The following is a 22,577-nucleotide window of genomic DNA, read 5'->3' on the forward strand; positions in this document are numbered from 1 at the left end:
TGTACAAATTAAAGCAGCTACAGCAGTTTCCTCAGCTGCCTAAAAAGCCACAAGGTTTCCCTGTATGAAAATACGGCCAGTAATTTTGGGGAAACGGGCCTCTTTCACCATCACCACCAAGTCTCTGCCTTGGAGAGCTGCTTATCACGAAGAGACATGATAGGGCTTCAAAAAAAAAAATCTGCCCCAAAGAGCAGCCAAAAATCTTCAAATCTTGTCATGTTTTGGAAAATAGCTGGAGAAAGTCAAATTTTAAAGTCCAAAGTCAAATAACTGCCATTAAGCCTGAGATCATCTTAAGGCAGAGGAATCTCTCTGGAACTGATCCTGGCAGAGGTTTCCCAGCTCCCATCCATCTGCCTGCAGATTGTTCTCAATTGTTGAGAGTCTGAGGGACAACAAATGGTGCTTCCTATTCCTCTCAATTTGCGCTAAGTTCAAGGCATCAAGTCCGACTCTTCAAAACCAAGCTCTTCTGCTATCAACTCATCCTGTCCCCTCATTCATTGCTTTTCAGCTCTTCCTCCCCACACACCTTCCCACACCCAAATCTCCCTCTGATCAACTCTACTCCAGGGGTCCTCTGGGTCCACTAATAATAATTACGTACTTGTTAAGTGCTTACTGTGTGCCAAGCACTGTTCTAAGCGCTGGGGTAGATCCAAGATCATCAGGTTAGACACAGTCCCTGTTCCACATGGGGCTCCCAGTCTTAATCCCCATTTTACTGATGAGGTAACTGAAGCCCAGAGAAGTGACTTGCACAAGGTCACACAGCAGACATGTGGCAGAGCTGGGATCAGCACCCACATCCTTCTGATTCCCAGGCCTGTGCTCTATCCACTAAGCCATGCTGCCTTAAGTGTCAGTCAACCATATTTATTGAGCACTTATGGCACGCAGAGCACTGAACTAGGCACTTGGGAGAGTACAGTATAACAATAATCAGACACATTCCCTGCTCACAACAGTTTAAAGTGGGGAGACAGACATTAATGCAAACAAGCAAGCGATCAAGGAGCACGGGACTGGAGCTGCATCAGCTGTAGGTGTGGTTGTGCGGCCCCTTCCTCCCCGGACCATCCTGGTTCAGCCTTGGATTCCTGGACTCATACTGCCCTGCAGTATGAGCCTCGGGTTGAGGAGAAGTTGGTGGCAGGAGCTGCCCAATCTAGACAAGAATCTGGGGAAACCGGACAAGACAATAACAAATAACCCAATGCATCCCCATTAACTCATCTGTAACTGACAGTATATGATACTAAGTAATTTTAGTGCAAGTAAGGAACCACCTGGTTCAAGAAGCCCATTTACAATGTTGTTCTTTGCAGGAAAAATTGAGCAAATTACACTGTGGTCAGAGAACATGTCTACCAACTCTGTCACGTTATACTTTCTCCCAGGCACTCACTACAGTGTTCTGTACACGGTAAGTGCTCAATAAATACCATTGATTGATTTCAACTTAAAATTTCAGGGACCAATTGTGTCCTAAGGCTAAGGACTTCCTGAACCCCCAAAATGCAGCCATTTCTAGGACAGGGATGTGTCTACCATTAGAACGATATAGGAAACTAAAATGAACGTCACCTAAATTGGGGAGAGAAAAATACACTTTTCTGCAACACAGATGAAGGTGGTTCCAGAGCCCCCACTCCTGAAAGAGAAGCAGCCACACCTTGAAGGGGAAAAAGCACTCCCTCCAACATCCCCAGCAAAACAAATAAGCCTCCAAAGCTTTGAAAGTCTCTCTGATAAAACAGAAAAACCTTCCCCTGGCTTTAATGAGAGCCCTTGATGAGAAGATAACTGGCCAGTTCCACTTACAATGGAGAAAGGACAGAGATAGAATTACAAGCTGGAAGCAGAACAAATATTCCGCATTTTGCTAAAGAACCACTTCAGTTTGTTTTGGCAACTACTAGGAATGGGTTTTGGTTGCTTCCTGTACACGGGAGTAATGAAACTGAGTGGTACTAATGTAGAGATGAGCTACTCCAAGCAGAAGAAAGGAGGGAAGAAAACAGGAAGCCAAGTAAATGCACAAAGCACCTCCCACCCTGCCTCAGGAACCTATTACTCCTTTTACAGACCTACTTGGGCTCTAGAGTCCTTTCGGGCCCCAAACCCTCCTTTTATTCCCAACCTCTCCTGGAGCCGCCATCTTCAGACCCCTTAAAAATGCTACCTCCTCCAGGAAGTTTTCTAAGTTTCATTCTCAACACCTCAAGTTGTAGTAATAATAATAGTATTAATTAAGCATTTACTGTGTGCAGAGCTCTGTATTAAGTGAAAGAGTGGGAATTAGACACAGTCCCTGACCCTCAAGGGGCAGTTACCCTGAGCGCTTATGTATTTATATCCATCCTCAATAATTGTGATATTTGTTATGTGCTTACTGTGTGTCAAGCACTGCTCTAAGCACTGTGGTAGATACAAGATAATCAGGTGGGACCCAGTCCCTGTCCACATGGGGCTCAGAATCAAAGTACAAGGGAGAATAGGGATTGAATCCCCATTTTACATATGAGGAAACTTGGGCACCGGGAAGTTAGGTCACTTGCTCATATTGCAAGTCACTTTACCCAGGTTCTCTGACCCCCCAAGCCCGTCCTCTTTCCACTAAGCCTATGTATATCTGTAAATTCGAGTATTATTTCTGATACCCGCTCTTGGTTCATTGTACTTACAGTCCCACCATTTATAATTATAATAATAATGATGGTATTTGTTAAGTGCTTACTATGTGCCAAGCACTGTTCTAAGTGTTGGAGTAGACAAGTTTATCAGATTGTCCCACGTGGGGCTCACAGTCTTAATCCCCATTTCACGGTTGAGGTAACTGAGACACAGAGAAGTTAAATGACTTGCCCAAAGTCACACAGCTAAGTGACGGATCCAGGATTAGAACCCACGACCTCTGATTCCCAACTCGTGCTCTTTCCACGAAGCCACACTGCTTCTCATTATATGTCCATCACCCCATTGGATTGCAAATTTCTCATGAACAGGAAACATGTGTCAGGCTTTTCTTGAATTCTCCCAAGTGTCAAGTGCAGTGCTTTTGCGTTCAGTGGGCTCTCAGTAAATTCCACTGACTGCCCATTTCAAGGTTCCCTCTTCCCGAAAAGCTTCACAGAGTGACTTGTGCCATCACCCCGGGCTTCTCCGGTAAATCCTGCAAGAGGTTTCTTCACCTTGGCATTTTCTAGGGATGGCAGGGAGTTCCTTTCTCTCTCTCCTGACCCTCAACCATTCCTAAAATCATCGCAGTGCAGCTGATCGGCAGAGCTATTGCCCCAGAAGGTCACAATTTAGTTTCTAGCATTCACTGAGGAATTCAATGAGGATTCGGCTCTGCATTTGGCAACATGTTTTACAAGTGACTGCAGCACATAATCCCTATCCAATGAGTACAGTGAAGAGGAGTGGGGGAGGGAGGAGAGTTGATATGTAGGTCAAACAATCCCCCAGGCATACCCACACTCTTTGCCTGATTCAGAAAGGCACTCTTGGGCCTAAACAAGTTAGGGGAAGAGGATGCTGATCCATCTCCACCCACTGGTTCTTGAATAAATAAGAAGTACCGAGAATAATGGCTTCCCTCAGCTTTACAACTAATCTTCGGGAGAATCGACGTCAGCCAGCCTCCAGGAACCTGCTAGGATGTCACCAAGAAGGCACTGGGAGCTCAGCTAGCCTTCTAATGTGTGGCAGAGTCCTCTTGTCCTAGTTAAGTCAGATTTGCTGAAAGCATCAGAGAAATAATGAGGTTCATGAGATGCAAAACTAGAAAGAGAAGGAGCTGTATGAGGTCTCTCTCTTTCAGCCCCAGAGAGTCTTGCAAGCATACCCTAAGCCATAAAGTTAGATGGCCTTACTTCATTTTGCATTTCGTCTCTTCCACCCCCTTTTCTTCTCCTTCCTTCCCCCTTTATCCTCCCCACACACACAAAAAAAAAGACGACATTGCTAAAACTATGTTTGGCAAGACTTGGGGACTAAAAATAGAGTGGCTGTGCCTGTGTGGGGCTGGCATATTTGTTGAAAGGAATGTTCCTGTCAAAAAGTCCACTTCCCTGAATTTGCACCAGGCAAATCTAACACCATACATCAACCTTTGATCAAAGAAGTTACAACCTTGGCTTCACTAACACTATCCTCTCCTGTTACCCCTCTTATCTCTCTGACCACTTCTTCTCAATGTCTTTGGCCAGCTCCTCCTCTGCCTCCCACGCCCTGTGGGAATCTCTCAGGGCTCAGTTCTGGGTGCCCTTCTATTCCCCATCTACTCCCGCTCCCTCAGAGAACTCATTTTCTCCTATGGCTTACTCCTACTATCTCTACACAAATGATTACCAATTCTACCTCTCCAGCCCCAACCCCTCTCCTTCTCTGAGGGCTCAAATTTCCTCCTGCCTTCAGGACGCCTCTACACAGATGTCCTGCCTGACACCTCAAACTTAACTCCTCTCATCTTTGCACCCAAACCCTCTCCTCCCTCAACTTTCCCATTTCTGTATAGATCACCACCAACCTCCCTATCTCAAGCCCTACTCCTTGATTCATCTCTCATTCAATCTTTACGGTCAGTCTGTCACCAAATCTTGTTAGCACTACCTTCACAACATCTCTTGAATCTACACTTTTCTCTCCATCCCAACTGCTATGCTGGTCCAAGCCCTTGTCATATCCTGCCTTGATTACTGCAACTCCCTCCTTGCTGATCTCCCTGTCTCTAGTCTCTCCCAAATCCAGTGCATACTTCACTCTGCCACCTGGATCATTTTATTTTCTGTCCATGTTTCCTCACTCCTCAAAAACTCCAAAGGTTGTTCATCGATCTTTTGCAACAAACAGAAACTCTTCAACATCAGCTTTAGGGTGCTCTAACACCTCTTCCCCTAAACCCAGCCCACACATTTTGCTCCTCTATTAACTCCTAATTGCCTTGTCTCTCTCATCATCAACTCTTTGCTTTCATGATCTCGCTCCTACTTCATATACAACAGACCACCACTCTCCCCATCTGGCACTCTCTCACACAGTAAGCACTCAATACCATTGATTGATCCATAGCTCTACTAAAATCCTATCTCTTCCAAGAAGCCTTCCCTGACTAATCTTATCTCCTGACCTCATCTCCCTCCCTTCTGTATCACCTATGCATTTTCGTGGGCAGCCACTTTGATACTCACCCCCAGTCCCAGAACATGTATGTCTATAACCTTATACTCTGTTTATTAAAATTTATTTTAATGTCTGTCTCCCCTACTAGATTGAAAGTTCCTTGAAGGCAGGGACCATGCCTACCAATTCTTTCATATTGCATTCCCTCAATCACTTAATATATTGCTTGGTACCAGTGAGTGCTCAATAAATACCACTGCTTGACTGAAAACCAATAGTTGTAGAGCCACAAATCACCCTTACCACCTCAGAGCCTACTCCAGGATCTGTTTGTAGCCTGAGGACAAGTAGTGGTGGTGCTGATGAGAAATCTCACAAAAATCTCCCTCTCATCACCCTAATTCTCCCCCTCTCCCCAACATCCAGTCAACTAATGTGCTATAAGAATTGCTTATGCAATCTTTCATGATAAATCCAAAGCTTGGTCCAGGGTAGTAGGTGTCTGGATGGAGTGGGCCCAGAAAATGTTGTGCCAAAAGATCCAAAAGGATTTGGCAGGAGACTGAAAGTGAGAGCTGAAAGCCAGTGAAGAATCCAGGGATACAAAACCTAGGTAGCAAGCTTCTCCCCTCTCAGGATCATACCTGGAGAGTTTCCAGTACTCTATCAGTCTCAACTACAGGAGGGAGAATCAGGCAGAGGAAAATCCATTCCATTCCTAGCTTGGGCAGTGGCTAGCAAGTGGATGGCCATCTGCTACAAGTGAAAACTCACCTGTGCTAGTTACATACTGTCGTATAACAAAATAACAGACATTCCCTGCCCACAATGAGTTTACAGTCTAGAGGGGGAGACATACATTAATATAAATAAATACATAAAATACAGATATGTACATAAGTGCGATGGGGCTGGGAGAGAGGATGAATAAAGGGAGCAAATCAAAGCAACAGAGAAGGGAGTTGAAGAAAAGAAAAAAAGGGCTTAGTCAGGGAAGGTCTCTTGGGGGAGATGTGCCTTCAATAAGGCTTTGAAGGTGGGGGAGAGTACCTGTGTGTTGGATATGAGGAGGGAGGGCATTTCAGGCCAGAAGCAGGATGCAGGTGAGAGGTCGGCAGAGAGATAGATGTGATTGAGGTACAGTAAGAAGGTTAGCATTAAAGGAACGAAGGGTGAGGGCCGGATTATAGTAGGAGAGTAGTGAGGTGAGGTAGGAGGGGGCAAGGTGATTGAGTGTTTTGAAGCCAGTGGTGAGGAGTTCCTGTTTGATGCAGAAGGTGAATGGGCAACCACTGGAGGTTCTTGAGGAGAAGGGAAATATGGACTGAACCTTCTGGTAGAAAAATGATCCGGGCAGCAGAGTGAAGTATGGACTGGAGTAGGGAAAGGAAGGAGGCAGGGAGGTCAACAAAAAGATTGATACAGTAAGCAAGGCGGGATAGGATAAGTCATTGGGATTAACATGGTAGCAGTTTGGATGGGGAGGAAACGATGGATTTTAGCGCTGTTGTACACACACACACAAACACACACACTTTGTTAGGCAAACTTCTTACCTCCCCTGCATTCTAGCATTTCCTCTTGCCTATAGGATATCTTCACATGGATACCCCACTGGCACCTCAAGCTCAATATGTTTAAAAGATAATTCCTCTTTCTCCCCCAAACCCACTCCTCCATTTACTTTTCCCACCACATTCAACACCATCATCATCCTTTCCATCCCAGAAGCTCCATCCTTGGTATGACCCTTGACTCTTCACCGCCTTTCAATTCAGGCTTTTAAGTCAACTGCTAAATCCCGCCAGCTTTTCCTCCACAACATTTCCCAGACCCACCCCTTCCTCTGTATCCAAAGAGCCACCACCCTGGTCCAAGCCAACATATCCTGGCTAGGCTACTCTAACAGCCCCGCACTGGTCCCCGCTCTCTCGCCTCTCCACTCCATAACCCATTTTGCTGCCTGTATCATTTTTCTATAACATCATTCTGCAAAAGGATTGGTGTGACAGAATAAGGCTCTCTGTACCAGCTTCATCTAGTACTACCGCATCCTACTCAGTTGAATCACACCTTAAAGGGCAGATGTCAGATCTACTCTTTAAGGTCTCTAAAGAATGAGGTATCATTAAATGTCAATTTATTTTCGTTCAATCTGCCAGCAAGTTTACCCCACGCAGACATGGTCAGTGGGTGCTTGCATGTTCTACATCTTCTTGTTTTCCTGAAGGCAACTTTTAAGTGAATGAGAAGTGAAGTGAGATTAAATCCATCTTCTAAAGAGGAGCCTTAGGGACTGGCAAAAATCTCCGAGTATATCAGCCTCGCTGAGCTCCCCCCCCAAAAAATCAGGAAACCTTGTTTGGGTTCAAAATGACTGTCACAGTACTTTTGGGTGATGGAAGAATTAATTAAGGATTTTGACTCTTCCAGTCCCACCAAAATGAGGAATAGGAAATTTTATTTAGGGAAAAAAAAAATCCCCCACCTTCTAAAAGGGAAAACACTCCACAAATATTCATCCCACCATTTCGCTGTGGCCTCACGGCTTGCTCATGCAGGCAAATGACAGTTATTCTCAGTATTTATATACCAAAGCATATTTTAATTTTTCACATTCCACTGTTTTTTCAACTATTTCACTTAGACACATTTGTATTGCATATTTTTATATCTTTGTTCTTCCTCCCTGTGGCCCACAATTTGTAAATAATTTTTGTCTTTCTAACGACTCCCTTAGGTTGTAAATTCCTGGAAGGCAGGGATTTTGAAGCCACTCAATCAGCTCTCCCCCCCATTACTTATCATTACTCCTCTCCTACTGTACCCCAGTTCACACACATCATTCCTCTTAAACCAACCTATTGACTGTGCCTCATTCTCATCTCTCACCACCGATCTTTTGCTCATGCTCTCCCTTCCCCTAACATCTGGTAAACTTTGACTCGCGCCATCTTCAAATCCTTCTAAATAATCACTGCTCCTCCAGGAGGCCTTCGGTGACCAATATCCAATCTCCACCCGATTTTCTGCCCCTATTGCCACTTCAGCACTTCCACATCACTTAACTACTTGGGTACTCACCCCACTCCAACACGGCATTTTTGCACATATTTACACTCCATTGCTTCCTCCTACTTGCAATTTATTTTGGCACATCTCCCCTGGTAGATTGTAAAATCCTTGGGGGAAGGAATCATGTCTGTTACCTTCACTGTACCCTTCCAAGTGTTTAGTCCAGTGGTCTGCACAGAGTTAAGTGCTCAGTTAATTCTATTGACTTAGAGAAGCAGCAAGGCCTAGTGGATAGAGCAAGGGCCTGGTTGTCAGAAGGACCTGGGTTCTATTCCCGGATCTGCCACTTGTCTGCTGTGGAACCTTGGGCAAGTCACTTCACTTGTTTGGGCCTCAGTTACCTATCTGTAAAATGGGGAACAAGAGTGTGAGCTCCATGTGGGACAGGGACTGTGTCCAAACTGAATGACTTGTATCTACCCCAGCACATAATAAAGTGCGTGGCTTAGTGGAAAGAGCCCGGGCTTGGGAGTCAGAGGTCATGGGTTCGAATCCCGGCTCTACCACTTGTCAGCTGTGTGACTGTGGGCAAGTCACAACTTCTTTGTGCCTCAGTTACCTCATCTGTAAAATGGGGATTAACTGTGAGCCTCACGTGGGACAACCTGATTACCCTGTATCTACCCCAGCACTTGGAACAGTGCTCTGCACATAGTAAGCGCTTAACAAATACCAACATTATTATTAAAGTGCCTGGCACATAGTAAGCACTTAAAACACCACAGTTATTATGTGACTTGCTTATACTCTCCTAGTTGCTTAGTAAGTGCCTCACACTCAGTAGGTCAATCCTTAAATAATGATAATGACAAGATTCAAAACAAGCATTTTTCTTTTCCCTTCAGTGATGAGGGATTTCATCCACGAAAACAGAAGAGAAACACTCCTTTGCCGAGTAGATTGAGAGGTTTTCAGGATACGATTTATGTTGCAAATGTTTAGGTAACAAATGCTGAAACAAAGGAAATATGGGTTTATCTCTCTCCCCATTAAACTTCTCAAGAGCAGGGATTGATTGCCCAAGTGCCTCCAACAGTGGTCTGCACATAGTAGACTCATAATAAATGTTGCAGCAGCTGCTGATTCCAGCAATGAATCAATGGTATTTATTGAGCACTTACTGCGTGCAGAACACGGTACTAAGTACGTAGGAAAGTATAACACAAAGGAGGTGGCAGTCAGGATCTCTGCCCACAAAGTTTACAGTCTAGTGGATTATTATCCTTAATAATGATTAGTCTTATCAATCTATTTATGTATTTTCATTGTCTGTCTCCCCCTCTAGACGGTGAGCTCACTGTTGGCAAGAAGTGTCTCTGTAGTTGTATTGCACTCTCCCAAGCGTTTAGTTCAGTCTTTTGCACACAGTAATCACTCAATATGATTAAATGAATGAATGAATGTAGAAGGGTAAGGAAAGGTTGTGTAGCATTGGTCAATTTCTGATTTTTACTTTCTGTTCTTTCTGCCAGTTCTTTCAGTGGATTACATTACATTTGACTGGGCATCAGGGAATAAAAAGTCACAGCTACTGCTCACATTTTAAAAACAAAACAAGATCTCTCAAGATGTGAGTTAAAGTGAGGGACTGTTGTGGGTGTTACCATCTTGATTTGCTTTAGAACCCAGAGCTGGCTTTCAAGTCCTTAAGAGCAAAAACAATTTTCAGCTGCCGTTTTGGATCTTGCTCAATTTTCAGATGGAGAGCAAGTGTATGAGTACAATTCCCAGAATTGATGTTTCACTGAACTAGAAACAATTCAGACCCAGATCCAGGGACCTAGAAGATGCTGTAGAAAGCTCTCGCTTTGCTTCAGAATGACCAGCCCTGGTTTCCAGGAGCTTTCATGCTGGATTTAATCTTTCCAAACACCAAATTTCCCTATGTCCAAATATTTGAAGGACAGGTATCTGTGTACTACCAGTAGTGTGTTAAAAGAAGGTCAGCGTGGCTCAGTGGAAAGAGCATGGGCTTTGGAGTCAGGGCTCATGAGTTCGAATCCCAGCTCTGCCACTTGTCGGCTGTGTGACTCTGGGCGAGTCACTTAACTTCTCTGTGCCTCAGTTCCCTCATCTGTAAAATGGGGATTAAGACTGTGAGCCCCACGTGGGACAACCTGATTCCCCTATGTCTACCCCAGCGCTTAGAACAGTGCTCGGCACATAGTAAGCGCTTAACAAATACCAACATTATTATTAAGTTCTTAGAGCAAGCCAGTGGCAGAACTAGGGCTAATAATAATAATGTTGGTATTTGTTAAACGCTTACTATGTGCAGAGCACTGTTCTAAGTGCTGGGGGAGATACAGGGTCATCAGGTTGTCCCACGTGGCTAGAACTTAGGTTCCCCCAACTTCTACTCCAAGCTAAGTGAGAAGAAAATCAGACAGCAAAGAGTGATAAAGGCTGAAACTAGAACCAAAGTCTTCAAACTCAAGGATTCATCTTCTGTTTACTAACAACTGACATATAATAAATGCTTTGAAATCCATTAAAAAACTTCCACTAGTGGCAAAGCACCTTCCTTCCCCAAAAGCAACTTTTGACTCAGGGGAAAATGGGAACTAATCCACAGCTCATCTCAATCTGCAATCGTTCTAGCCACATTCAAACCATAATTCAATAACGATTTAATAGCTTCTAATATTCACAGAGCTATCAATGGACAATTTAAAGATCTTCAAATCTTTGCACAAGGACTCCTGCCCTCGCTCAAGTCTTTGAATGTCAATTTAGAGGTATCATAAATCAATGTTTTTCAGGCAGTGGCATTTCAGCGAACCACATCATAAAGTCGGTAAAGTGTTATGAACCGGCAAATAGCCTGAGGACAGACCAAGGTTATGTAATCAGCCTGCTTTGGGAAAGCCCTCCACACAGTCAAACATTTTCATTAACGACACAGAACTTATTACTGTGTCACTCAATTTTACTGACCAGAGAGCACATTGATGCATTATGAACCAAGAAGTAGAAAAAGTCATCAAGAAAGTCAAGATTTCTACGACTGTGGCAACGTGGCATCAAGCTTCAAACCAAACTAAAAAAAACTAGAGCAAAAATGTGCAGTTTTCTATGCCACTGAGCTGTCATTTCCTTTTCTCCCACTCCTTTTGCGTCACACTTGCATTTGGATTTACACCCTTTAGTCACTCCTCCTTCAGCACCACAGAACCTATGTATGGATCCAAAATTTATTTATATTACCTGTCTCTCCCTCTAAACTGTAAACTCATTACAGGCAGGGAACATGTCACCAACTCTGTTATACTGTCCTCTTCCAAGCACTTAGAACAATGCTCTGCACACAGTAAGTGCTCAATAATTAAATCCTGCTGCAATCACCATGTTCTTGATGCATTACTTGGCCTGCATCTCACCACACCTCAAAAACCATCCACTCACTTCCCTTACGCCTCCGCAAACAAAAACCCCTCACCATCAGCTCACCACCGGCTTTCCCCACCTTATATATCTGCTCTCTCGACTTGCTACTCCAACTCACTCTCTTCAGTGCTACCGAGATAGTTTATCTGTACCTTGCTCTCTTCCCCCACCTAATCCTTCCTCTCACCCAGCTCCCCTGCCATAAAACGGCCTCCTCCTCAAATCTCCCCATATTCAAAGTGCTCCTAAAAACCCCCTACTCAAAGCTTTCCTGATTCACTTGTGGCATCCCAAATCATAAACACGTCAGCCATCTCAAGCACTGAGCACTTATTTATACCCATCTTCAGCAATTTGGTATATCTAATTATTTCCTTTGATGACATTTTATGAATGGTTTTATCCCTGTTCCTCCATTAGAATATCAGCTCCTTGCGGGCAAGGAAAGTGTCACTCCTTTGCTCTTCTCAAGTGCTTCATACCATGCAATGCATCTAGCAGGTGCTCAGTCAAAACTATTTCGATTATGTCTGTCTCCCTCTCTAGGCTGTTAGCTCAAGATGGACCGGGAAGGTCTATCAACTCTGTTGCACTGTACTCTCCCAAGTACTCAGTACAGTGCTCTGCATACAGTAATGCTCAAATACCATCGATGACAACCTCTACTACCTGGACTGGGCTGACCATACTACCTTGCTAATGGTGAGGGGAAAAGGGTCAAGCAGAGCCTCTGACAACTGACCATAACAAAATGAAGTGCAATAAATATGACTGATTGAGTACCCTCAGGATCTGAGTGAACCTCTCAGAAAGATCGTATTTACTTAACAGTTGTCAGAAGTCAGGCCTGCCAATGTTATCAAATATTTCTGTACCGTCTATACCTAGCATCTGGTCTTGGTGCTGCTCCCTGTTTTTTTCTGTATCTGTAGGCTGAAAAGATCATAACAGCTGGGCTAAGTATCATTGCTCTGCTACGAAACGGCATGGCCTCGTGGATAAAACACAGGCCTAGGAATCAAAGGGACCTGGTTTCTAATCCCAGATCCACCATTTTGTCTGCTGTGTGACTTTGGGCAAGTCACGTCACTGTGCCTCCATCTCCTCATCTGTAAAATAGGAGTTAAGACTGTGAGCTCCATGTCGGACGTGGACTACGTCCAACCTGATTAGCCTGCATCTACCCGTGCCTTGGACAAGTCACTTCACTTCTTCGGGCCTCAGTTCCCTCATCTATAAAATGGAGATTAAGACTTGGAGCCCCATGTGGGACATGGATTGTGTCCAACCTGATTAGCTTGTACCTATCTCAGTGCTTAGTACAGGGTGCAGCATATAGAGCACTGTGGGCAGGGAACGTGTCTGTTCATTGTACTGTACTCTCCCAACAGTTTAGTACAGTGCTTTGCACACAGTAAGCACTCAATAAATATGACAATGAATAAGTGCTAAACATATACTATTTAAAAAAAAAGTGATGGCTGGCAAGATCCACTTCTGCTACAGAAAAAATAAATCAAGTACATGCTTTTCTGTCAGTTGAATACCCATTCTTCTTTTCCCTCCACAGCTCCCACTACGTAAGTCCTACATAAAGATCCTTGTTGGGGGCTCTCCCATAGTGGTTTCTCAACTGCTGAAGAGGCAGCCCAGATGGGGTCTGAGCAGTCCAAGTGACAAATGTCCTGGCCTCCCCTGGTGAATAAGCGGTTCATTCCCATCTCTATGGACTTTCAGTGCGGAAGCAACTTTCTCGGTCACAATCAGCTGAAGGCTCAGACTTCAACGGCAGTATCATCTCTGAACTTGAACAGGAGCTACGTGCTCTTAATTCTCCATTTGAGGTTGATCAGCTGAATTCGCCCTCCCCTGGAGAACATCTCTGGAGACATGACCAGTGCTGGGTACCACCTGAGTACAATTTTCTCCAAATAGAAAACCTATTAAATGCATAATTATTTTGGACATTGTGAAACTAACCCAGATATGTTCATGTTCTCATTTAGCCCTCAACTTAATTTTAAAGTAAAAAAAATCAAAGTATCTTTAGCATGATCCAATTAATAAAAGAGTTCTAAATATTACCAAAACTGTGGTAATGACTTTAGACCTGAGTACCCCTGGTACCCTGGCAGCTGCTTAGACTTGAAGGAAGAAAAACCCAGTAGGGTAAATTACCCTCATTCTCTGTAGCACCAAACTTTAGCTTCCACCTAAGAGGAGTTCAGGGAAGTAGATCAGTACAAGAGACACAGACATTTGACTTAGGAGCACCCCCCCTCCATACCAACACTCTGAAAACCTAAAGTGGGGGGAAAGAAGCCTTTCTATGTGGGAAAGGGTCACCCTCTTCCATCTTTTTTTAAATGGCATTTGTTAAGTGCTTACTATGTGCCAGGCACTGTACTAAACAGTGGGTAGATATAAGCAAATCAGGTGGCACACAATCCAAGTCCCCCAGGAGGCTCAGTGTCTTCATCCCCATTTTACAGATGAGCAAACTGGCACAGAGAAGTGAAGTGACTTGCCCTAAGTCACGCAACAGACAAGTGGTAGAGCTATGACTAGAACCTAGGTCCTTCTGATTTTCAGGCCCATGCTCTATCCACTAGGCCATGCTGCATCTCCAATCCAACAGGAATTGTTCATGAATGAGTTTACCCAAATGCACCTGACCTAAGTCAGAAATACTGCCCACTTGACATTTCAAACAGGAAAAAAAAAAAGTGAAATCCCCACCAACCAGACTTTGGACTCTAGAAATAAGAATAACATACATTCCAAGTGCAAAGTTCTTCCCGTCCACTCAGCCAGGCACCTCCCCTAGACATTTCTGGCTTAGCCTGACAACTCTCTTCCACACGCCTCTCTGCCTACCAAGAACAGGCCATTGGTGCATTCGGCCCAATCGATCAATCGTGTTCATCAACTGCTTACTGTGCACACAGCACTGTATGTGCTAACAGATTTTGGTAGGCTTGTTTCCGGCCCACAAGGAGCTTACAGTCTAGGAATCCAGTATTGTAACTCTAATGATGGCACCGGGATGCTTAGCAGAAGCCATGTGGTGGTTGCTCTCTTGGAGGAAGGAGAAAGAGGCCTGGAGAAGTACTCAGGAGGGAAAAGAAATTCTGTTGAATATGTCAAACACGGGAGAGCAAAATCAGAGATTCTCTGAACTGAACGCTCTCTGATACGGAGCCATCAAGTGCTGTTTCTGAGCTGCAGCAATGGGAAAGTCTGTTTAAATGCTGGCAGATTGAACGACCAAGGCAAAGCTTGCCATACCACCGATAGAAGTAGCACAGAGTGGTGGACAGGGCACGGGCCTGGGAGTCAGAATGTCACTAGTTCTAATCCCAGCTCCACCACTTGTGTACTGTGTGATCTTAAGCAAGTCTCTTCACTTCTCTGTGACTCAGTGGCCTCATCTGTACAATGGGGATTGATGAAACCCCCATGGGACAGGGACTGTGTCCAACCTGATTTGCTGGTAACCATCCCAGTGCTTAGTACAGTGCCTAGCACATAATGAGTGCTTAAACACCGTAATTATTATTATAATGATGATGATGATTACCTCAGCCATTCACTGAGCATAGAAAAAGACCATGTTGAAGAACAGAGTCTCTTTTATCTTTTAGAATACGTTCACTGTGGACAGGGAATGTGTCCACAAACTCTGTGGTATTGCAGTGTCCCAAGAGCTTAGTACAGTGTTTTGCACACAGAAAGCACTCAATAAAAAATGATTAAATGATTTTCCTTTTGAGCCTCTACCTTTCATTGCTTATGTCTTCTTAAGAAAACCCAAGAAGAAATGTAGCTGTTTCCCTAGGAAGTGCTCAAAAAATACCACTGATTGAAGATGAAAGGAACTAGACTCCAAAGACCAGATGCCTGGGTATAGGAAGCCCAGAAACAGGAGAAGCCTAGAAAACAAGTGAGGACAAAGTCCCAGCTCAGGTAGCCAAGAGAGCAACCATCACAGGGCTCCCACAAAGCATCCTGGTGCCACCACTAGAAAGCGAAATACTAGGGCTCTGGTCTGTAAGCTACTTGTGGACTGGGAACATGCTTATCAAATCTGTTGTATCATACTCCCCTAAGCAAAGTAAGTGCTCAGTAAATACAATTGGTCGATTTGATTTAATTGAGCACATACTGTGACTACTTACTGGGGTGAATGCACCACCAGTCTGAACCGCACAGTCACCAGGCTCCATGCACTTCCCAAACTCACCCAACTCTCAGATGATCTAAGGCCGAGAATCGTCATCTTTCATGGAATTGACAAATAAGATTTTGCTGCTTCGTGTGCAAGTTCCCAGCTCCCACTGTTTTATTTTCAATGCCATGCGTTTACAAGCACGTACAATTCAAAGCCACACTGCTAGAGGAAAGAAGGGGCAGGAGGGGAGAAGCGGGAAGCTCCCGCTTCTGGGAAGTAGAGTGACTTAGAGGAAAGACCCCAGGCCTGTGAATCAGAGGACCTGTGTTCTAATCCCAGCTCTGATACTGGTCTGCTGTATGACCGTGGGCAGTTCACTTCTCTGTACCTTAGTAACTTCATCTGCAAAATGGGGATTAAGACTGCGAGCCCCATTTGGGACACGGACTGTCTAATCTGATTGGCTTGTATAATACTCCAGCTCTTAGCACAGTGCCTGGCACATAGTGACTGTCTTAACAAATACCTTAATTAAGAAAAAAAAAGCCAACAGACCTGCTGGGATTTCAGGCAGTACCCTATCCAGTTCACTTGATGCACTAAAGCACAGTATCCCTGGGAATCTGATTAAAAGCACACTGATTGGGCTAAAGAGAAATGAGTGTCATGCATTGTACTAAGCGCTGGGGTGGATACAAGCAAATCAGGTTGGACACAGTCCCTGCCCCACATAGCTAACTGTTTTAATCCCCATTTTACAGATGAGGTAACTGAACCACAGAGAAATGAAGCGACTTTGACAAAGTCACACAGCAGACAGGTGGCAGAGCTGAAATTCAAACCCCAGGACCTTCTTACTTCTTACAGGAAGCTGTTTGTTTAACCTGGGTGTCTTTTAAAAAGAAAAAAAAGGGGGGGGGTGGGGGCAACCTCTGAAACCTCCAAGCAATCCTGACCCTTTAAAAGAGATTCAAGAACTCGCTCTTCTGAAAAAACACTCAATCACTGTCAATTTCCTGCAAAAACAATCAATGATTGACTATGGACAAAGGGATCTTCTTGAGGTGTCTACAGTGACAGGCTTACATCATCACCATCACCATCATCATTGGTATTTATTGAGCGCTTACTGTGTGCCGAGAAGTGTACCAAGCGCTTGGGAGAGTACAATGACAGAGTTGGTAGATTTGTTCCTTTTCCACAATGAGGTTCCAGACTAGAAAGGGAGACAGATTGTAATATAAATAATTTATAAAATAGAATTCATAGGTGTGTACCTGTCTTGGATGCCAAATACATAATGATCCCCAGGATTCCTGGCCAGAAGCCACCCAAATTAACTCTTGAGGGTCACAGAACTTTTACACTTGAGGGTTTGACCATCACCCATTCCCTTGCCTCCTATCTTCCCAATTAACACTCTTCTCAATTGCTTAACAAATGTTCAACCCCTGAGGCAAAATTTCATATTTTCTGGCCAACAGGTACAAAGAGGAACAGACTGAAGCCCTAGTTCTACTAGCAGGATCTAGGCCCTGTTTTAATCGAAAGCAAACACAGCAAATCCCTTCCTGTTAGCTATGATATTTATTATGCATTTACTAGGTGCCAAGTACCATGCTAAGCACTTGGATAGATTCAAAATGATTAGACTGAACACAATTTATAAGAGAGCTTCTCACCATTTTAAAGCTGAGGAGACAGATACAGAGAGGTGGGTTTTTTTTATGGTATTTACTAAGAGCTGAGAATTCCAGTGCTCTGCCAGGAAGGACATAACACCATATGTAAAGAAATGGAAGTCAATAAAAATGTGGGCGGACAAGATCACTATTTCAGAAGATTAAGGAAATTAAGGGAACATTTTGTCCTTGGACTGGCTTTGTCAAAAGCAAAGATGGACTGACAGTAAATGATGCCAGTGGAATCAGAGATGGAACTATACCAGAAAGACAGCAATATACAAGAAGTATTAGAAAAAGTTCCTTTAGAATTACAGCCACTCATCATGGAAAGTGAAGTTAGATCAACTTTACACTGTCTTGCTAAAAATAAGGCACCTGGCTTTGATAGGCTTCTTACTGTTTCAGGCGGCTGGAGAGGAATCGGTTAAAGTCCCTGCCAAATTACGCCAACCGGTATGGCTAACCACTCAATGGCCATTTGAGTGGAACAGATGAGTTCATGTTCCAGTAATGAAGAAAGGAGATACAACTGTGACAATTATCATACAGTTTCCTTGATTTCACATGCCAGCAAGGTACTGCTAAAAGTTATACAGTGTCAAATGGAGACCTACATGGAACACGAACTGCCCGATATTCAAGAAGGATTCCAGAAAGGACGAGGGATGTGGGATATTATTGCTGATGTCTGTTGGATAATTGAAAGAACAAGAGAATATTAAAGGAAGTCAGCCTGTGCTTTATTGATTATAGTAAGGCCTTTGACCGCATGGATCACGATTAACTCTGCAGCACATTAAGGAAAACGGGCATGCTGGACCATTTCATTGCATTAATACAGAACGTTTATGACAAACAGGAGGCTACAATAAGGACAGATTATGGAGAAACAGATTGGTTTCCCATAAGTAAGGGTATAGACAAGGATGTATCATCACCTTATCTGTTCATCCTCTACACCGAATATCTAATGAGAGAAACCTGATTGGATGAAGACAAGTGAGGAATAAAGACTGGAGGAGGGAATATAAACTACCTTTGTTATGCTGATGACACGACTCTACCAGCAGAAAATGAAGAAGATTTTGAAGAAGGGCTTGTTATAAAAACTTAAGGAACGGAGCAAAAAGATGGGCCTACATATAAATATTAAGAAAACAAAGATCATGACAACTGGAAGTTTTAACACAATTGTAGTGGATGGAGAGAAGATTGAAAGACTTGACAATTTTTCTCTCCTGGGATCAATAATCAATAATAGAGGAACTAGTAGCTAAGAAATATGCCAAAGATTAATGTTAGGAAGACATGCTATGAAGAGCCTGGAAAAAGGAATGAAATGTGTTGATGTAACAATTGCCACAAAAATACAAACTGCCAACTCTATGGTGTTTCCAGTGACAACGTATGGACCCAAAAGCTGAACAGTGAAAAAACAGGATAGAAAGAACATCAATTCTTTTGAAATGTGGTGTTGGAGAAGGCTTTTGCAAATACTGTGGACTGCCCAAAAAACAAACAAATGGATTTTAGAGCAAATTAAACCAAACCAAAGTGGTCTTTGGAAGGGCAAATAACTTGACTTAGATGAGCATATTTTGAACACATAATCAGGACAACTTATTCTCTGGAGAAGACACCAAAGCTAGGAAAAGTACAGGGAAAACATGGAAGAGGCAGCCAGCAGCTAAATGGATAGAGACCATAACAATGATATCGGAAGAATCTTTAGAAAGGTTAAGGATTATGGCAGAGGATAGGACATCTGGAGAAAGTATATCCATGGAGTCGCTATGAATCAGAAACGACTCAATGACACAATAATAATAATAAAAATGTCAAGCACTGTTCTAAGCACTAGGATAGCTACAAGGATATCAGATTGGACAGTCTCTGTCCAGCACGGGGCTCACAGTCTAGGTAAGAGAGAGTGGGATTAAATCTCCATTTTACAGATGAAGAAACTGAGGCACAGAGAAGCTAAGTGACTTATCTAAGGTCATACAAACACTTGGAGGAGTCAGTATTAGAACCCAGGTCCTTTAACCTCCAGGACCTCAGTCTTTCCACTAGATTCTCCTCATTGACTCAGGGTTAAGTGACTTGCACAAGATCATCCAGCAGGCCAAAGGTAGAGCTGAAATTAAAATCTGGGTGTCTCTCCATTGGATCATGCTCCTTCCCCCATTGTGCTTTCCTGAAAGAAGGAGGCATTATAACTTTCTGGAGAACTTGTTCCACTAATGGCAAAAAAATAAAATAAAATCTGTTGGCTCCTCTTTCCCACCTATTCTTCTGTTCTTCCCTTCTCATAAGAGGCAGTCACGTGGCATGACCTCTTCATTTGAATGAGTCCGGCTGCTTGGGTGTGCTCGAAGCAACATTGTAAAGAGACAGAATCAAATTTCAATGCAAGTACCTTGCTCTGAAAAGGAAAACCACATAATATCAGTTTTGCTTCCGCCCCAGTCCACAGCCATGATTAGAAATTAACTCCAACTTGCTTTACACTCCTCAAGACGCTTCTGACTTCCAAGTTCTCTCGGTATTTGGGAAAATAATACAACAGCACAAAGTCTGGCGAAGAAGATTAAGCCCTAGGCAAAACCTGGGGAGAACCCAGACTAAAGTTAGCACCTGTAAAACTTTCTGGAGAATTTACACATTGCTCAGCAGAGACAAAAAAAAACCCCAAAACTTGGCAGACAACAGCCAAATAACCAATATGATGGACATAACTTGGATCCAAGTCCCCGGCGATTTCTATGCATTCCTTTGCTTAACTGATGGAAGCACGTTCTGATGAAACACAAGCAGACAAGATTTTACCCAAGTTTGTTCCTGAAAGAGTCTCTCCCAAAATAGGGCAGATTCTTGACCATCTCTGTAACATGGAAACAGCAGCAAGGTAATGAACATAGACTGCACGCCCACTGACTTTATTTACACTATCCCAAGAGAGTGGGAGGAAGGGAAGGTGTTCATGACTTCAGCTGACATATCTTTCACCTTAGTCTGCAGCATGGAGGGCACTTTAGTGAAGTCGGAAGCACGGCCATGTAACCTGGAGGAGATTAAATGCTTGCACTGGTCAGTCATATTTCTTGAGCAATTACTGTGTGCAGAGCATTATACTAAGAGCTAGGAAGAGTCCAATATAACAATAGACAGACACATTTCCTGCCCACAGTGCGCTTACAGCCTAGAGGGGAGGAACTTACAGACAAGAGCTACTTGGCCTAATGGAAAGAGCTCGGGCTTTGGAGCCAGAGGACCTGGGTTCTAATCCCAGTACCACCGCTAACTACTGTGTGACCTTGGGCAAGTCACTTCACTGGGCCTTAGTTTCCTCATATGTAAATTGGGGATTCAAAACCTGTTCTCCCTCCTACTTAGGTTGTGAGCCCCATGTGGAACCTGGTGATTTTGTATCTACCCCAGCACTTAGAACAGTGCTTGGCACACAGTAAGTGCTTAACAAATATCACTTTAATGTGGGAGAAGGGGAGACTTTGGCTTTGCCTTTCGCCCCACTCAGTCCAACCTGCAAAAAGAGCCCCTGCAGTCAGCCAGTCAATCATATTTCTTGAGCACTTACTGTGTGCAGAGCATTAAACTAAGCACTTGGGAGAGTACAATTCAACAATAAACTGACACATTTCTGCCCACGAGTCAGTTCAGCCAACGTGAAGCCATTGCTTCCTACCCCACCTAACGCACTTCTATCCACCTGGTCAGTGTAAACCCCAGGCTTCTCCGTCTCCTCAGGCCTGGGCTACCAGACCCACAGAACCCAACAACCTGGGCAGCCTGGGTTACCTGGCTTCTCCTCCTCCCTCTCCCCCTCTGCAGGTGATACCTCTTTTCTACCAAAGTGAAACAAGACAGACACAAATTCTGAGTGACAGTAACGATAACACTGCCAAGCTGTTTTCCTTACCATTTCCTCTCTCTTTTAGCTCTGATTGCCACAGGAATTTGTAAACACTTCCTGCTCCTAAGTTTATAAACATTTCCTTGGCTCCTTTCCTCTATTTACCCATTTTCCATTTCCCCACCTAACTGACACACATCTTCTTTCTGATCCCTCTGCTAGTACTGTCTCTTTTCTGCTCATTTCCATCCCTAGGTCCTTTGCCAAAAGTCTCAGGAGTCTTCTTGGAGTAATAGAAATGATTGAGAGGGCAACGCATCAAACGAAGTATAACGGCGGCTATGGGTCTGAAAATTGGCTTCTTCCTACCACATCCTCAGAAATGACCAGGGGCAGAAGTTAAGAGCCACAGTTGTAGGAGTTAGGTTTAGCCCATAAAGCCACACGGCCCCTAAGTAGCCGTTAATCAATCACATTTACTGAGCACTTACTGGGTGTAGAGCACTATACTAAGTGCTTAAGACAGTACAACATAAAAGTTGTAGACATGTTCCCTGCTCACAAAGAGTTTGCAGTCTAGAGTGAGTTTATAGTCTAGAGAACTACAGATTAAATTAATCTACAATTAATTGGCCTAGTCACCTTCCTGATGGGGTTCAAAAAACCAGGTTAAAAAGTTCAGTCGAGAAGAAGCATGTTTATAAGCCACTGCAAAAAACGCTATGAAACTAAGTGTACTAAGTGACTGGGAAAATACAATAGAAAAAGTATATATAATCCCTGCCCTCAAGAATCTAGCAGCGGAGACAGACACTCCAATAAATTACATACAGGAGGAAGCTAAAGAGTAAATGTTACATACATAGAAGCAGCGTGGCCTGATGGATAGAGTACAGGCCAGGGAGTAAGAAGGACCTGGGTTTTAATCCTGGCTCTGCCACTTGTCTACTGTGTAACCTTGGGCAAGTCACTTAACTTCTCTGTGCCTGTTACCTCATCTGTAAAACGGGGATTGAGTCTGTGAGACCCCTGTGAGACATGGACTGTGTCCAAACTGATTACCTTGTATTTACCCCAGCGCTTAGAACAGTGCCCAGCGTATAGTAAGTGCTTAATACCATAAAGAAAAAGTTACCTCATCTGTAAAATGGGGATAAAGAATGGGACCCAAATATGGGACATATTCTGAGTCCAATCTGATTAGCTTGTATCTAACCCAGTGCTTAGTATAGTGCCTGGCATAGAGTAAATGCTT

At 43.7% G+C, this 22,577-nt stretch overlaps 1 protein-coding gene and 1 non-coding gene across 4 annotated transcripts in view; one reads left to right on the forward strand and one right to left on the reverse strand.

Moving 5' to 3' along the window:
* ARHGAP26 (Rho GTPase activating protein 26) overlaps positions 1–22,577 on the reverse strand; it is a 472,294-nt gene that overhangs the window by 431,954 nt on the left and 17,763 nt on the right. The gene's annotated exons all lie outside the window — the stretch shown is intronic.
* Positions 5,757–5,894, forward strand: LOC114806767. Its single transcript, XR_003754829.1, has one exon. It is a non-coding gene; the product is annotated as a small nucleolar RNA SNORA7 (small nucleolar RNA).

The sequence above is a fragment of the Ornithorhynchus anatinus genome, chromosome X1 (genome assembly GCF_004115215.2).
Source record: "Ornithorhynchus anatinus isolate Pmale09 chromosome X1, mOrnAna1.pri.v4, whole genome shotgun sequence".
Taxonomy (NCBI): Eukaryota; Metazoa; Chordata; class Mammalia; order Monotremata; family Ornithorhynchidae; genus Ornithorhynchus; species Ornithorhynchus anatinus.